Source organism: Scyliorhinus canicula, chromosome 13 (assembly GCF_902713615.1).
Source record: "Scyliorhinus canicula chromosome 13, sScyCan1.1, whole genome shotgun sequence".
In the NCBI taxonomy this organism is placed as follows: Eukaryota; Metazoa; Chordata; class Chondrichthyes; order Carcharhiniformes; family Scyliorhinidae; genus Scyliorhinus; species Scyliorhinus canicula.
In genome coordinates this window covers 22,764,755-22,783,960 of record NC_052158.1, presented here as the reverse complement: position 1 = coordinate 22,783,960, position 19,206 = coordinate 22,764,755, and the positions used below count along the sequence as shown (strand labels likewise).

At 43.3% G+C, this 19,206-nt stretch overlaps 1 protein-coding gene across 1 annotated transcript in view; it reads right to left on the bottom strand.

Moving 5' to 3' along the window:
* Positions 1-19,206, bottom strand: part of LOC119976524 (golgin subfamily A member 4-like) — a 1,176,663-nt gene that overhangs the window by 608,927 nt on the left and 548,530 nt on the right. The gene's annotated exons all lie outside the window — the stretch shown is intronic.

Here is a 19,206-nt window from a genome sequence, read left to right as displayed (position 1 = left end):
TTCCATGTTATAAACAGTTATGACTCTATGTGTTACGTCACAAGAAAACTACAATACATTTAACAAACGGGCGTTCGCTTCGTAAAGCTTTATTTTCTCACTGTTTTCATTCTGACATTCTAAAATTACTCCAACTAGCGTCTTACTACTATATTCCAAACGAAAGTGACGCGGCTAACTTCATTAGGTTTTGTGATAATGGTGTTACTCCTTTTTGAAGAAATATATTTGATCTGCGTTTCTTTAATCCACCAAGAACTATAAAGAATGCAAACGACTAAATTTCAGTCCCTATTTTAAAGGCACTGGGATAGACGTGTTTTCGATTAACTCTAATTAATTTACCGAGTATTATATCTCGGATAATGGTAACAGTATAAGTTCTTTTCGACTGTTTTGTCTTTATTTTATTCGAATCGTAGGACGATTTTGTCTCCTCTCCTGTAAAGAATGATGGAATCCGTGTTTGAATGTTCCACCATTTCTGTCTTCACCATTCCCCTTCTCACAATTCCAAGTGACCAGCAGTCACTTTAGCCACTCTTTCCGCGTTTTGTTCTGGATACACTTGTAGGAGGCTTTACTATCCGTTAATATATTGATTGCTGGCGAATCTGAAACCTTAACTTACCCCTCTTTACTTTCTTTCTGTCTTTCGTTGCTTCTTTTTAAAATGTTATTGACAACAGGGCAGCACAGTAGCACAAATGGATAGCACTGTGGCTTACAGCGCCATGGTCCCGGGCTATATTCCCTGCTGGGTCACTATCTATGCGGAGTCTGCACGTTCTCCTCGTGGCTGCATGGGTTTGCTCCGGGTGCTCCGCTTTCCTCCCACAGTCCAAAGACCTGCAGGCTAGGTGGAATGGCCATTATACATTGCCATGTCTGACAAAAAACCGGTTTGGATGATTTATTGGGTTATGGAGATAGCGTGGAAATGATGGGTGAAATTGGTCGGTGCTGACTCGATGGGCCGAATGGTCACCTTCTGTGCTGAATGTTCTATGTCCTATGTTTATTACGCAGTCGAATAATCGTCGCAGAGTAACACGTATTTTCATTTTATTTGCTGCCATCCTTAAATCCAATGGCAGCCCTGAATTCCGAATCTTTCTTTCGCAAAACACATTATGTTGATTGATTCCACCGAACATGCACGTCTTTGGACTGTGGGAGGAAAACGGAGCACCGGAGCAAACCCAGGCAGGCACGAGGAGAACGTGCAGACTCCGCACAGACAGTGACCCAGCAGGGAATAGAGTCCGGGACCCTGGCGCTGTAAGCCACCGTGCTATCCATTTATGCTACTGTACTACCCTGTTCTGTCAATAACATTTTGAAAACAAGCAACGAAAGACACAAAGAAAGTAAAGAGGGATACGTTAAGGTTTCAGATTCTCCAGCAATCAATATATTAACGAACAATAAATCTCTGACACTGCATCACTACTGTCATTTGTTTTGCACTATTTTACACTTGGACTAAGCCAAGTTCTGTCCATCCCTTTATTTACCTCTCTCTGTTTACGTTTCGCCACGCTTACTTCAATGTCGTTCATCCTTCCTCACTCATTCCAAAATTACTAGTTGCAAAACATCACTCGTGAGTGAAAGAAATTGTTGAGAGGAACTGATCCTCATTCACATGTGAACTGATCAGTGTGAAATGTTTTTGCTTCAGCTTCTGAGTCCACGATACTCACGAGACAGAGAATAGAATGATACAGCGCAGTACAGGCCCTTCGGCCCTCGATGTTGCACCGACATGGAAAAAATCTAAAGGCCATCTAACCTACACTATGCCCTTATCATCCATATGCTTATCCAATAAATTTTTAAATGCCATCAATGTTGGCGTGTTCACTACTGTTGCAGGTAGGGCATTCCACGGCCTCACCACTCTTTGCGTAAAAAACTCACCTCTGACCTCTGTCCTATATCTATTACCCCTCAATTTAAGGCTATGTCCCCTCGTGCTAGCCACCTCCATCCGCGGGAGAAGGCTCTCGCTGTCCACCCTATCTAACCCTCTGATCATTTTGTATGCCTCTATTAAGTCACCTCTTAACCTTCTTCTCTCTAACGAAAACAACCTCAAGTCCATCAGCCTTTCCTCATAAGATTTTTCCTCCATACCAAGCAACATCCTGGTAAATCTCCTCTGCACCCGTTCCAAAGCTTCCACGTCCTTCCTATAATGAGGCGACCAGAACTGTACGCAATACTCCAAATGCGGCCGTACTAGGGTTTTGTACAGCTGCAACATGACCTCATGGCTCCGGAACTCAATCCCTCTACCAATAAAGGCCAACACACCATAGGCCTTCTTCACAACCCTATCAACCTGCGTGGCAACTTTCAGGGATCTATGTACATGGGCAACGAGATCCCTCTGCTCATCCACACTACCAAGAATTTTACCATTAGCCAAATATTCCGCATTTCTGTTATTCTTTCCAAAGTGAATCACCTCACACTTCTCCACATTAAACTCCATTTGCCAACTCTCAGCCCAGCTCTGCAGCTTATCTGTCCCTCTGTAACCTGCAACATCCTTCCGCACTGTCTACAACTCCACCGACTTTAGTGTCGTCTGCAAATTTACTCACCCATCCTTCTGCGCCCTCCTCTAGGTCATTTATAAAAATGACAAACAGCAACGGCCCCAGAACAGATCCTTTTGGTACGCCACTCGTAACTGAACTCCATTCTGAACATTTCCCATCAACTACCACTCACTGTCTTCTTTCAACTAGCCAATTTCTGATCCACATCTGTAAATCACCCTCAATCCCCAGCCTCCGTATTTTTTGCAATAGCCGCCCGTGGGGAACCTTATCAAACGCTTTACTGAAATTCATATACACCACATCAACTGCTCTACCCTCGTCTACCTGTTCAGTCACCTTCTCAAAGAACTCGATAAGGTTTGTGAGGCATGACCTACCCTTCACAAAACCATGCTGACTGTCCCTAATCATATTATTCCTATCTAGATGATTATAAATCATATCTTTTATAATCCTCTCCAAGACATTACCCACCACAGACGTTAGGCTCACCGGCCTATAGTTACCGGGGTTATCTCTACTCCCCTTCTTGAACAAAGGGACCACATTTGCTATCCTCCAGTCCTCTGGCACTATTCCTGTAGCCAATGATGACCTAAAAATCAAAGCCAAAGGCTCAGCAATCTCTTCCCTGGCTTCCCAGAGAATCCTAGGATAAATCCCATCCGGCCCCGGGGACTTATCTATTTTCACCTTGTCCAGAATTGCCAACACTTCTTCCCTACGCACCTCAATGCCATCTATTCTAATAGCCTGGGTCTCAGCATTCCCCTCCACAATATTATCTTTTTCTTGAGTGAATACTGACGAAAAGTATTCATTTAGTATCTCGCTTATCTCCTCAGCCTCCACACACAACTTCCCACCACTCTCCTTGACTGGCCCTACTCTTACCCTAGTCATTCTTTTATTCCTGACATACCTATAGAAAGCTTTTGGGTTTTCCTTGATCCTACCTGCCAAAGACTTCTCATGTCCCCTCCTTGCTCGTCTCAGCTCTCTCTTTAGATCCTTCCTCGCTTCCTTGTAACTATCAAGCGCCCCAACTGAAACTTCACGCCTCATCTTCACATAGGCCTCCTTCTTCCTCTTAACAAGAGATTCCACTTCTTTGGTAAACCACAGTTCCCTCGCTCGACCCCTTCCTCCCTGCCTGACTGGTACGTACTTATCAAGAACATGCAATAGCTGTTCCTTGAACAAGCTCCACATATCCAGTGTGCCCAACCCTTGCAGCCTACTTCTCCAACCAACACATCCTAAGTCATGTCTAATGGCATCATAATTGCCCTTCCCCCAGCTATAACTCTTGCCCTGCGGGGTATACTTATAAGACCATAAGACCATAAGACATAGGAGTGGAAGTAAGGCCATTCGGCCCATCGAGTCCACTCCACCATTCAATCATGGTTGATTTCAACTCCATTTACCCGCTCTCTCCCCATAGCCCTTAATTCCTCGAGAAATCAAGAATTTATCAATTTCTGTCTTAAAGACACTCAATGTCCCGGCCTCCACCGCCCTTTGTGGCAATGAATTCCACAGACCTACCACTCTCTGGCTGAAGAAATTTCTCCTCATCTCTGTTCTAAAGTGACTCCCTTTTATTCTAAGGCTGTGCCCCCGCGTCCTAGTCTCTCCTGCTAATGGAAACAACTTCCCTACGTCCATCCTATCCAAGCCATTCATTATCTTGTACGTTTCTATTAGATCTCCCCTCAACCTCCTAAACTCCAATGAATATAATCCCACGATCTTCAGACGTTCATCGTATGTTAGCCCTACCATTCCTGGGATCATCCGTGTGAATCTCCGCTGGACCCGCTCCAGTGCCAGTATGTCCTTCCTGAGGTATGGGGCCCAAAATTGCTCACAGTATTCTAAATGGGGCCTAACTAGTGCTTTATAAAGCCTCAGAAGTACATCCCTGCTTTTATATTCCAAGCCTCTTGAGATAAATGACAACATTACATTTGCTTTCTTAATTACGGACTCAACCTGCAAGTTAACCTTTAGAGAATCCTGGACTAGGACTCCCAAGTCTCTTTGCACTTTAGCATTATGAATTTTGTCACCGTTTAGAAAATAGTCCATGCCTCTATTCTTTTTTCCAAAGTGCAAGACCTCACACTTGCCCACGTTGAATTTCATCAGCCACTTCTTGGACCATTCTCCTAAACTGTCTAAATCTTTCTGCAGCCTCCCCACCTCCTCAATACTACCTGCCCCTCCACCTATCTTTGTATCATCGGCAAACTTGGCCAGAATGCCCCCAGTCCCGTCATCTAGATCGTTAATATATAAAGAGAACAGCTGTGGCCCCAACACTGAACCCTGCGGGACACCACTTGTCACCGGTTGCCATTCCGAAAAAGAACCTTTTATCCCAACTCTCTGCCTTCTGTCTGACAGCCAATCGTCAATCCATGTTAGTACCTTGCCTCGAATACCATGGGCCCTTATTTTACTCAGCAGTCTCCCGTGAGGCACCTTGTCAAAGGCCTTTTGGAAGTCAAGATAGATAACATCCATTGGCTCTCCTTGGTCTAACCTATTTGTTATCTCTTCAAAGAACTCTAACAGGTTTGTCAGGCACGACCTCCCCTTACTAAATCCATGCTGACTTGTCCTAATCCGACCCTGCACTTCCAAGAATTTAGAAATCTCATCCTTAACGATGGATTCTAGAATTTTGCCAACAACCGAGGTTAGGCTAATTGGCCTATAATTTTCCATCTTTTTTCTTGTTCCCTTCTTGAACAGGGGGGTTACAACAGCGATTTTCCAATCCTCTGGGACTTTCCCTGATTCCAGTGACTTTTGAAAGATCATAACTAACGCCTCCACTATTTCTTCAGCTATCTCCTTTAGAACTCTAGGATGTAGCCCATCTGGGCCCGGAGATTTATCAATTTTCAGACCTTTTAGTTTCTCTAGCACCTTCTCCTTTGTGATGGCAACCATATTCAACTCTGCCCCCTGACTTTCCTGAATTGTTGGGATATTACTCATGTCTCCTACTGTGAAGACTGACGCAAAGTACTTATTAAGTTCCTCAGCTATTTCCTTGTCTCCCATCACTAGATTACCAGCGTCATTTTGGAGCGGCCCAATGTCTACTTTTGCCTCCCGTTTGTTTTTAATGTATTTAAAGAAACTTTTACTATCATTCCTAATGTTACTGGCTAGCCTACCTTCATATTTGATCCTCTCCTTCCTTATTTCTCTCTTTGTTATCCTCTGTTTGTTTTTGTAGCCTTCCCAATCTTCTGACTTCCCACTACTCTTTGCCACATTATAGGCTCTCTCTTTTGCCTTGATGCATTTCCTGACTTCCTTTGTCAGCCATGGCTGCCTAATCCTCCCTCTGATAACCTTTCTTTTCTTTGGGATGAACCTCTGCACTGTGTCCTCAATTACTCCCAGAAACTCCTGCCATTGCTGTTCTACTGTCTTTCCCACTAGGCTCTGCTTCCAGTCGATTTTCGTCAGTTCCTCCCTCATGCACCTGTAATTACCTTTATTTAACTGTAAAACCTTTACATCTGATTCTACCTTCTTTCTTTCAAATTGCAGACTGAATTCTACCATATTATGATCACTGCTTCCTAAGTGTTCCCTTACTTTAAGGTCTTTTATCAATTCTGGCTCATTACATAACACTAAGTCCAGAATAGCCTGTTCCCTCGTGGGCTCCATCACAAGCTGTTCCAAAAAGCCATCCTGTAAACATTCAATGAATTCCCTTTCTTTGGGTCCACTGGCAACATTATTTACCCAGTCCACCTGCATATTGAAGTCCCCCATGATCACTGTGACCTTGCCTTTCTGACATGCCCTTTCTATTTCGTGGTGCATTTTGTGCCCCTGGTCCTGACCACTGTCAGGAGGCCTGTACATAACTCCCATTATGGTTTTTTTGCCTTTGTGGTTCCTCAACTCTACCCACACAGACTCCACATCGTCTGATCCTATGTCGTTTAGTGCTATTGATTTAATTTCATTTCTAATTAACAAGGCAACCCCGCCCCCTCTACCCACCTCTCTGTCTTTTCGATAGGTTGTAAATCCCTGGATGTTTAACTGCCAGTCCTGAACCCCCTGCAACCACGTCTCTGTGATGCCTACCACATCATACCTGCCAGTCACAATCTGGGCCACAAGCTCATCTACCTTGTTCCGTACACTGCGGGCATTTAGATATAGCACCTTTAATTCCCTATTGACTGTCCCTTTTTGTTTTCTTAGTGTGGTGGACCTTGGTTTACTGAGCCTTTCCATACACTGTGTCATATTTTGTGAGATGGGGACTATCGTAACCTCTCCTGAGCTCTGTCTTTTCATGATTTTTTGTAATCCTAAGCAGCTACGCTTCCCACTGATTCCTTCACCTCTTGGTTCCCTGACTTTCCCTTCCCCCCCAAGCTCTAGTTTAAAGTCCTATTGACCACCCTATTTACTCTTTTCGCCAGAACACTTATCCCTTTCCATCACTAACGTAAAGGTCACCGAATTGTGGTCACTGTTTCCAAAGTGCTCACCTACCTCCAGATCTAACACCTGGCCTGGTGCATTACCCAAAACCAAATCCAATGTGGCCTCGCCTCTTGTTGGCCTGTCAACATATTGTGTCAGGAAACCCTCCTGCACACATTGTACAAAGAACGACCCATCTAATGTACTCGAACTATATCTTTTCCAGTCAATATTTGGAAAGTTAAAGTCTCCCATAACAACTACCCTGTTACTTTCGCTCTTTTCCAGAATCATCTTCGCCATCCTTTCCTCTACATCCCTAGAACTATTAGGTGGCCTATAGAAAACTCCCAACAGGGTGACCTCTCCTTTCCTGTTTCTAACCTCAGCCCATACTACCTCAGAAGAAGAGTCCCCATCTAGCATCCTTTCCGCCACCGTAATACTGTCCTTGACTAGCAGCGCCACACCTCCCCCTCTTTTGCCCCCTTCTCTGACCTTACTAAAACACCTAAACCCTGGAACCTGCAACAACCATTCCTGTCCCTGCTCTATCCATGTCTCTGAAATGGCCACAACATCGAAGTCCCAGGTACCAACCCATGCTGCCAGTTCCCCTACCTTATTTCGTATACTCCTGGCATTGAAGTAGACACACTTCAAACCACCTACCTGAACACTGGCACCCTGCTGCGAAGTCAAATCTGTGCTCCTGAGCTCTATACTCTCAATCTCCCGTACCCCAAAACTACAATCCAGGTGCCCATGCCCCTGCTGAATTAGTTTAATTCATGAGCTTATTATTTGGAAAATTCCGAACGGCTTGATGTTACCGGCAATATGGCAACTGTCTCATGAACTGAAAACTTGGGTTGCCATGGGAGATTTGAAATAAATAGTGTCGATGTGACTTTCCTCTAATTACAAATTTAGAAACCGATTGAATAATGGAGTTTAGGGTTCTGGTAAGCAGAGCGTGAGATAAATGGACTGAGCACGAAAAAATATGATTACAAAAATAAGTGCAAATTTAAAATTATCTGAGAGGGTTGTTGCGTAAAAATAATTCAATTCAAATAATATAAATGGGCGTTTTAGTCCCGCTCAATTGGTCGATGACAAGAATAGTAAATTACGTTTTCATTGGTCGATAGTTTTCCTGTCGTTTCGAGGGTTATAATTAGTTATTTTACTTAGCACATTAGGATACTTAACATGCAGGAAGAGAGCGGACTTGGCACCCCAAAATATTTAGATAGCTCCAAAGCATCGCATTAGACTATCGAATGTATAGATTAAATCAGCGAATATAATACGCGACCAAAATATATAACTAGGAAAATTCAAATGCTGTCATGAGTAGCGTTTAGGTAGTGGCTCACTAGTATGTCATTCAAGCAACTCAATTAATTCCTCGTAAAGAAATGTGAGTAAAACTCCTTAGAACATGTTCCCTTGACAGGTGAATCATACTGTCACCGTGTATCATAGTTGTTTAGAACAGATCATCGACTAATCGTAGTAGGTTGAATAATTAGAGCGCACATTACAAGAGTATCACATTCGATATTAGATCGAGCTCATTGGCAGAATCGATCCTCCTGCTTCTATTTTCTATGTATGTGACTGTACTGAAGAGCATAGATGTAAAATAAGAATGCAAATCTGTAAGGGATCAGTGGATGGTAGAATGTTACTTTTGTATGTCATTTAACAGCAACTAACGAAAAATAAACATTGTTGTTAATTTAAGAGCATATTCACACTTTTCCTTCCATTTTTGTGAAGAGTGAGGAGCTGTAGATAGGAATACTGGGTTCATTATCAGACGGTTAAATTATAACAAGAGCTCGACCTTTGGGAGCAGCATGTCCCGGTATTGGATTTGAATCAGGGGCGCATGACCCCAAGATGGTTTCGCTGCCAATGCAGCACAATACATGATCACATGTGTTGGTTAAATATTTAAGACGGTGTCTGAGAACGCTGTTTGGCTGAAAAGGCTAAGTAAAGAATAATGTGGAAGCAGTCCCATTACCAATTCTGAGAGTTATTTTTGAACTAAAACGAAACCAAACAGATAGAACGTAGAGGATCGAACTGTGAAATGCAATTTCTTATACTCTTCTCGAAACTCATCGAAGTGCAAATAACGGCTGAAGTTCGAAACGGTTACAGAATTAATAGACGGCTACAGTAATCCTGAAGAAACAATTAACACTTCAATCTGTAATGTCCTTAGGTTTGATTAATATTCAGTCTTGATATGTAGTGTGAACAAAGAACACCATACTTTGTTTTAGAAACAAAGTTATTTATTACTAACATGACACGAACGAATTACGAACATGTCTAAAATTAATACAGTTGGAAATAATGATCGAACACTAACTTATACTAAGATAATACACAGCTGCTATAATATGCTGCTGTGACAAGCTCCTTCGTGCCACCTTCTGCGGGAACACTTGGGACGTCCCGGTCACGTGCCTGCACCCTCGTACCACCCGCTGATCAGATGCTGGAACTACCACAGTTGTACATATAATATTATTTATATATAGATAACAAAACATATGGAAATCTACCTACCATCACATCCACTTTACTTTGGAAGTGTTTTTATTCCTTTCTAAAATACAGTTGTAGCTTCAAAGTATTTACATTTTTCCTAACAATGTTAATATAACTCGCTATACATTCAAATAACCGGGCTGGTAATGATCACAAATTGAGTCTATCAGATTGCCTTCGACCCCTGGAGGACCGTCCTGGCGCTTGACATGTAGAGGAGGTAGCCTGGATATTTTCCGGTCGACGAAATTGTTCATCGGTTGCTTCAATGTTATGCGCTTCTACACCCGCCTGTGTCGTCTCAGACGTGCGAGGAGGAACAATTCCATCATCCTCTCTTGATTGAAGAATAAACTGTTGATTCGCCTTGAACATTAAAAGCGCACTGCTCAGACCTGATAGACTTAATTTATGAACATCACCATCCCGCTTATTTGAATGTACACACGAGTTATATCAATATTGAGCCTTGATACATGAGAATGACAAGGAGTTGGGACCTGCCTGTCTTATGACTTTGCCAGTCATGGACCTTTCTGGAGGTGTCTAAAACCGAACGGTATCAGCTAATCCTAAACCATCCAACATTCTGCTGCAGCGTTTGTAGTATAGTGTTTGCTCCTGCTTTTGGGCTTCTTATGATTTTTTTCAGCCATTGATGTAGCTCAGTTACTGCCTGACGTTCCAAAGCTTGGGGCATGAGTCTGTAAACTGTACTTGCCTCATGTGCTGGACTACCTTCTGCAAAGTTTCGTCTTTCTCTGTCTCAGTCTTTATCAATTCGGACTTCTGATCCAATACATGCAGGCGTTCCTTAACCAGATCGACCTGTCTGTAATATTTCAGAGATGTCTGTCCGCTCAATTTTGTCGGTTGCTCTGGAAAGGGTATCCACAGTCACTGTCTCGGCAAATGCAACAGATTGAAGTCGTCCTCTGCAGCTTCATGGTTACCATTGTATTTGAGGTGACATCTGACTGAGGGTCTTTCGAATAAAGGACACCTTGTGGTCTATGAGAGGTCTGCACAGTGAACGTTGGCAGGCTTTGAACATAATTATGGAATTTTGCATTCCCACCAATAGTCCGAGACATTATTTCTCGATTTGGGCATACCGTTTCTCGGTCTCTATCATTGCCCTGGATGTGTATCCTACCGTCTGTCATATCTTGTCAGCGTTTGCTTGCAGCAAATCTGCTCTACCTGGCCTGCATCAGTCGATATCTTTTTGTCTTTGCTGGTTGAAAAAATACTAACATTGGTTTGGTCAGTGTATTTTTCAGGTTGGACCGTTCTGTCTTATAACTGTCAGTCCATTCAAAAGGATCAGTATTCCTTAATAAATGCCTGAGGTAAACTGTTTATGAGACGAAGTTGGGGATGAATTTTCCCTCAAAATTAAACATTCCAAGTACATGTAGTACCGCTTTCCTATCATGTAGACGGGACATACTGACAATGATGTTTGCTTCTCAGAATCCGACAGTCCATTTGTGCTGATAATTTGTCTCCTAAAAAGGTAATCTCTTTGATCTCGTAGTGATAATTGTCTTTGTGGAGCTTGACCCCATACTGCTCAATCGTGTATCTGGACTGTCGTAGTCTTTCGTTGTGCTGTGCCATGTTTGATGCCCCGATGACTATGCCATCGACAAAAACTGCAGGAAGGATTTTGACGATCTGATCCATGGTTCTGTGGAAAATCTCCGATGCAGAGCCGATGCTAAACGACATTCTTGAAATGAAATGTGAATGAATGAAAATAAAATCACTTATTGTCACAAGTAGGCTTCAAATAATGTTTCTGTGAAAAGCCCCTAGTCGCCACATTCCAGAGCCTGTTCGGGGAGGCTGGTACGGGAATCGAAACGTGCTGATGACCTGCCTCGATCTGCTTTAAAACCCATCTATTTATCCCGGTGCTCAACCAGCACCGAAAACCAATAGTGCCCGAACGGCGTATTTCTGGTGCCCAAACTTGAGCTGCCCTTGTCCAATCTCAGCCACCAGAATATCCTTGAAGCATCCGGTTTTCTAAAGACTGTGGTCTTTTTCAACTGACAGGTCATCTCCATTTGGGGATCTGGTCGTGCTCCGGTTTTATGTTTTCGTTCAGATCCTTAGGATCAATGCAATTGCGCAACTCTCGGTTCCGCTTTTTCACACACACCGTCGAGCTATCCAAGCCCGTTCGTTCTTCCAAATTATTTATGCCTTCTAACCTCTACATTTTATCAAGCTCGGTCTTCAGTCGTTCTCAAAAATGTCTCAGGCACTCTTTTAGGCTGGAATAACTAGACTTGGATCATCTTCCAACTGGATTTTATTTTATACATTTAGAGTACCCAATTCATTTTTTTTCAAATTAAGGGGCTATTTGGCGTGGTAAATCCACCCAGTTTACACATTTTTGGGTTGTGGGGGCGAAACTCACGCAAACACGGGGCGAATGCGCAAACTCGACACGGACAGTGACCCAGAGCTGTAATCGACCTGAGACCTCAGCACCGTGTGGCCGCAGTGCTAACCCACTGTGCCACCATGCTGCCCCTTCCAGCTAAATTCTGTATCAGGATGGCAACATTCAGATTCCCTGGAATATTTGGGGAAATATACTTATTATGTGTTCAAAGCCATGACAGTGTGGTTTTTGCACTGCACTGTATACATTCTTTACAAGTTGAAATGGCTCGCAGGCATTTGTGCCCAATAATGATGTTGATTGAACTTTTATGAACTTGATTAAATATTTCTTCCTCTTAACTTCTACCTGTAGATGACAAGCACCTACAGCCGTAATATGTTTCCCAGGATAGTCACCCCCAGGATTTTCGGTTTTATTTTCAACTTCATGAAACCAGCTTTGTTTATTACGTTTACTCGTATTCCGGTTTATAACTTTTCTTTTACACTGGTCTCGTTCATTTTGAGCGTTGTAGTCCACTCATGCACTGTTTTTTCACCATCTGAAATATTATTGCTCTTTGTCGTCCAACATTTTCATCAATTATGCTCACAAAGACAAATCCTTGAAAGCCAATTGATTCATTATTAATTTCATGTTGATTGTTCAATGCTGCACTTTGCAGAATTGATTAATCATTTTTTTAAACCGTGCCTATTAGGATTACACTCTTTGGCTGCTGTCTCGTTTCATTGAACAGGCATTGTTGCGCAAAGTGCTTTTTTTCTGGCACAGCAGGCACAGGTTTTGACGAATGCAGGACATTTTCTCGGTCCGTACGTACTGCCGCATCCCTGGCACGAAATGGTGTGCTCTGAAATGTTTTCAATGTCCGCCGCTTGGACCATGTTTCTGATTTTCCTGTAATAGACCAAAGGTGACGTCGTTCGCGCCCAGTTTTTTTTCCCCCCACTTTTTCGGATCTGCATCGCAGTGATCTGCTTTTGTGCTGTCTCAATGCCCTTGCAGATATTAATGGTATTTGCTAATTTAAATCGCTTTCTTTCATCAATCGCTCATGTAATTTAACACATTATATACAGTAAACGATTCGGTCTTTTATCAATAACGCATCGAGGTCTGCAAAACTGCAGGATTGCATTTTGAGATGAAGATTCGTGACAAAACAGTCAACTGTTTCACCCTATTTTTACAGTGTCATGCTGAACATGTCACGCTCGAATGCAAGAAGTATTATGGGTAAGGCAGATGAACTTAGAGCTTGGATTAGTACTTGGAACGATGATGTTGTTGACGTTACAGTGACCTGGTTGAGCGAAGGACAGGATTGGCAGCTAAACGTTCCAGGATTCCCATGTTTCAGGCGGGATAGTGGGGGATTTAAAAGGGGTGGCGGAGTTGCGCTACTGGTTGGCGAGAATATCACAGCTGTACGAAGGGAGGAGGACACCTCAGAGAGCAGTGAGGCTATATGGGTAGAGATCAGGAATATGAAGGGTGCAGTCACAAATTTGGGGGTTTACGACAGGCCTCCCAACAGCCAGCGGGAGATAGAGGAGCAGATAGGTCGACAGATTTTGGAAACGAGTAAAAACAATAGGGTTGTTGTGATGGGAGACTTGAACCTCCCCAATATTGACTGGGACTCACCTAGTACCTGGGGCTAAGACGGGGCAGAGTTTGCACGGAGCATCCAGGAGGGCTTCTTAAAACAATATGTAGGTAGTCCAACTAGGGAAGGGGCTGTACTGGACCTGGTATAGGGGAATAAGGCCAGCCAGGTGGTAGATGTTTCAGCAGGGGAGAATTTCGGGAACAGTGACCACAATTCACTAAGTTTAAAAGTGCTGATGGACAAGGCTAAGAGTGGTCCTCGGTGAATGTGCTAAATTGGGCGAAGGCTAACTATAACAATAATAGGCGGATGTTTGGGGGTAAATCAACACCTGACTTGTGGGAGGCTTTCAAATATCAGTTGAAAGGAATTCAGGACCGGAATGTACCTCTGCGGAACAAGGATAAATATGGCAATTTCGGCCACCTTGGATAACGAGAGATATAGTTGACCTCGTCAAAAAGAAAAAGGAAGCATTTGTTAGTGCTAGAAGGCTGCGAAGAGACGAAGCCAGTGTGGATTTTAAGGAACGCAGGAAGGAACTTAAACAAGGGGTCTGGAGGGCTAGAAGGGGTCACGAAAAGTCATTGGCAAATAGGGTTAAGGAAAATCCCAAGGCTTCCTACACGTACATAAAAAGTAACAGGGTAGCCAGGGAAAGGGTTGGCCAACTGAAGGATAGGCAAGGGAATCTATGTGTGGAGCCAGAGTAAATGGGCGAGATACTAAATAAATACATTGCATCAGTATTCACCAAAGAGAAGGAATTGGTGGATGTTGAGTCTGGAGAATGGTGTGTAGATCGCCTGGGTCACATGGAGATCCAAAAGACAAGGTGTTTTACGTCTTGAAAAATATTAAGGCAGATAGGTCCCCAGGGCCTGATGGGAATCTATGCCAGAATACTGAAGGAGGGTAGAGAGGAAATTGCTGAGGCAGTGACGGAAATCTTTGGATCCTCACTGTCTTCAGGTGATGTCCCGGAGGACTGAAGAATAAACAATGTTATTCCTTTGTTTTAGAAGGGTAGCAAGGATAATACAGGGAACTATAGGCCGGTGAGACTTACGTCAGTAGTAAGGAAATTACTGGAGAGAATTCTTTGAGATAGGATCTACTACCATTTGGAAGAAAATGAACGGATTAATCAGCGGCAGCATGGTTTTGTGAAGGAAAGGTCGTGTCTCGCTAACTTGATAGAGTTTTTTGAAGAGGTCACAAAGACGATTGATGCAGGTAGGGCAGTGGATATTGTCTAAATGAACTTCAGTAATGCCTTTGACTAGGTACCTCATAGTAGACTGGTACAAAAATGTGAAATCTCACGGGATTAGGGGTGAGCTGACAAGATGGATACAGAACTGGCTAGGTCATAGAAGGTAGAGAGTAGCAATGGAGGGTGCTTTTCTAATTGGCGGGCTGTGACTAGTAGTGTTCCACAGGGATCAGTGCTGGGACCTTTGCTGTTCGTAGTATATATAAATGATTTGGTGGAAAATGTAACTCGTCTGATTAGAAAGTTTGCAGATGACACAAAGGTTGCTGGAAATGCGGATAGCGATTAGGCCTGTCAGAGGATACAACAGGATGTAGATCGTTTGGAGACTTGGGCAGAGATATGGAAGATGGGGTTTAATCCGGACAAATGTGAGGTAATGCATTTTGGAAGGTCTAATGCACGTAGGAAAGATACATTGAAAGGTAGAACCCTCAAGAATACTGACAGTCAGAGAGATCTAGGTGTACAGGTCCACAAGTCACTGAAAGTGGCAACACAGGTGGAGAAGGTAGTCAAGGAGGCATACGGCATGCTTGCCTTCAATGTCCAGGGCATTGAGTATAAAAATTGGCAAGTCATGTTGCAAATGTATAGAACCTTAGTTAGGCCACATTTGGAGTATAATGTTCAATTCTGGTCGCCACACTCCCAGAAGGATGTGGAGGCTTTGGAGGAGGAGCAGAAGAGATTTGCCGGGATGTTGCCTGGTATGGAGGGCATTAGCTATGAGGATAGATTGAATAAACTCAGTTTGTTCTGACTGGAACGTCGGAGATTGAGGGGCGACTTGATAGATGTTTCAAAAATTATGAGGGGCACAGACAGAGTGGATAGTCAGAGGTTTTTTCCCAGGGTAGACAGGCAATTACTTGGGGGCACAGCCTTAAGGTGCGAGGGGAAAGGTTTGGAGGAAATGTACAAGGCAAGTTTTTTACACAGAGGGTAGTGCTGCCTGGAACTCACTTCCGGAGGAGGTGGTCGAAGCAGGGACGATAGTGACGCGTAAAGGGCGTTTGACAAATACATGAATTGAATGGGAAGAAAGGGATATGGACCCGGAAGTGTACACGAATTTAGTTTAGACGAGCAGCATGGTCGACACAGGCTTGGAGGGCCGAAGGGCCTGTTCCTGTTCTTTGAATGTTTCGTTTCGTTTTTGAGGACAACAATAGTTATCTTTAAGTAGCACTATTGATTCCCTCTGAGGCGAATTGCTTGGGGGCCGGCTACTGTCATTATGGGCACAATTTTTCTCTCGTCTGAAGCTTAGAACATAGAACATAGAACAGTACAGCACAGAACAGGCCCTTCGGCCCTCAATGTTGTGCCGAGCCATGATCACCCTACTCAAACCCACGTATCCACCCTATACCCGTAACCCAACAACCCCCCCTTAACCTTACTTTTATTAGGACACTACGGGCAATTTTAGCATGGCCAATCCACCTAACCCGCACATTTTTGGACTGTGGGAGGAAACCGGAGCACCCGGAGGAAACCCACGCACACAGGGGGAGGACGTGCAGACTCCACACAGACAGTGACCCAGCCGGGAATCGAACCTGGGACCCTGGAGCTGTGAAGCATTTATGCTAACCACCATGCTACCCTGCTGCCCCTACCCTGAAGCTTCTTGGAGGCAATTAGCCTGCACGTCAAAAAATAACCTGTTGCACCAAAGCATGCCAGTTCGCGTCTGCATTACCAGTCATGAGCAGTCTGGGACTTTTCAATGCTTCCATTTCGCTGAAAAGAAGCTGGTACTAGTTCACTTAACAGCCGATTTTCTATCGATTCTCTTTTGCCTACTTGACGTACCCAACTTTCCCTAACTTTCCCTAACTTCTCTCTTTCGCCATCCGCTCCCAGGTGCCATGGATGTTCTTTGATTGGGCTGATGATGAATATTGATATTGTAGTGTGATCAACGAACATTAGCCTTTGCTTTATAAACAAAGTAATTTATTAATAAAGCTTCACTAACTAATTACTAAAATGTCTAAGATTAATAGATTTTGAAATAATGTTCTAACACGAACTTACACCAACTACAAAACGGCCCCAATACATGACTGTGACAAACTTCGTACTTACACCTCCTCCTGGAACACATGGTGCGATCAGGTCACGTGCCAGAATACTCGCACCTCCTGCATCATCGCTGGTCGCATGATGGAAGTACAACAGTTAACCATATATCATTATTTCAATGCAGATTATAATACAGATGGCAATCTACATATCTTGAAAGCGTCCACATATTTGTGAGCGTGGAGATCAATGGACATTTAGTGCGTGTGTCTTATATTAAATTTCATTAAAGAGAAGTGTTTCTGGAAGAACTAAAAGACATACATACTGCATGGAACAGATGTGTTCAGGATTTGAAATATGCACCAACAATATTAGGCTTTATAAAGGAATTATGCTTGCCAACGGGCGAATGTATTTGCGAAACAAAGTCTATGTTTTTCTCCGAAAAAAATGAAAACTTCAGGCATGTTGACGACACATGTTCGTGAATTCAAATGGGAGGTTACTTTGGAATTCGAGAAACCTGTTATGCGTAATATAAAAGCAAAATGGTACATTGGAATTCGGGTTCCACAGGCTTTTTCAATCGACTGTGTCAGACATGAAGGGTAATACATCTGGCGTAAACTTGAATCAGCAATCTCCTTCGGGGACTCTTACTCCTGTTGGAATTGTCACTTGAAATGGTCGTACCATTCAAATTCTAGGTTTAGAAGGGTGAAGTCTCCTAGTATCAGGAATGTGTTTAGAACAAATGAAACATTAAAATGCACAAATGGTGGAGAATTTCGTATTTGTATTTACATTTTGGGAGCCACAATGAATATTAATTTAATTATTTTCACTGACATTGCTTATGCCATTGAAAGTTGCTGCTTTCATACTATTTTGGGGCGTCGATTGGGAAATGATGCACTTGAGCCTGGGAAGGCACGATACTTAAAAACAGAACCTGAGTATAAAAATCTGCTGAAATATTGGCTGTTCGGAAATCACTGGTGCGAGGTACAACGTGTCAACTATGTTGGAACAAATGAGATCAGAGGTGTTGACTGAAAGGGAAGCACTGTAGCATAATGGTTGGCACAGTTGCTTCACAGCTCCAGGATCCCATGTTCGATTCCCGGCTTAGTCACTGTCTGTGCGGAGTCTGAACGTTCTCCCCTTGTCTGCGTGGGGTTCTTCTGGGTGCTCCGGTTTCCTCCCACAGTCCAAAGATGTGTGGGTTACGTGGATTGGCCATGGTATATTCCCGTTATAGTACAGGAAAGTGAAGTGGGGGTTACTGGAATACGGGAATAGGGTAGATGCGTTGGCTTTTGTAGGGTGATGTGTGTAAGGGACGGTAGAGACCTGGTGGGCTGTATAGCTCCTTCTGCACTGTAAATTCTATGATTCTATTAAGTAGTCAGTCCATTCAATGTTGCAGGACAAAATGTTTATTGTGAATTAACCCACGCTCTACAACATGTGTAACTGTATCAAAGTTAACTATTTTGATTACCAACGTGACGCAAATAGAAACTCGCTGATTGTTTCAGGGCCGTATTAAGTGACTTTATCAAAAAAGTATTCAGAATTCTGTGAGAAATGAATCATAGAATTTGCAGTGCAGAAGGAGGCCATTCGGCCCATCCAGTCTGCACCGACCCTTGGAAGCACCACCCTACTGATATGGTCTTCACCATATCCCCGTAACCCACATCACCGTTTTGGACACAAAGGCTAATTTAGCATGGCCAATCCACCTAAGCTGCAGGCCTGTGGGAGGAAACCGGATCACTCGGAGGAAACCCAGGCAGACACAGTGAGAACGTGCAGCCTCCACGCAGACAGTGACCCAAGCCGCGAATTGAATCTGGGTCCCTGAGGCTATGAAGCAACATTGCTAACCGCTCTCCTACCGTGCTGCACCTTGCAAGTATTTTCTTTATGCAGGATATAAAACGAATGTTCTTCTTTAATTTGTTGTTCAATAATGTTTGTTAATATCGTGTTTCAAATGCTATTTTAAAGGTAAGCATTGGAAACATGTAATTGCATAAAATCAATTTCAATATATAAGTTTGCTTCCCACCAGGAGATCTGCAGTGCTACCCTCACAAACCCATTTTATCTTCTGTGCATACAGTCTCTGACTCCATTCCAAGTTTACATGGCAACATCCTTTTTTTCTGCTGACTGATCATTTTATTTTTCAATTTCTCTTCTCGGTCTTTGTTTTTGACCT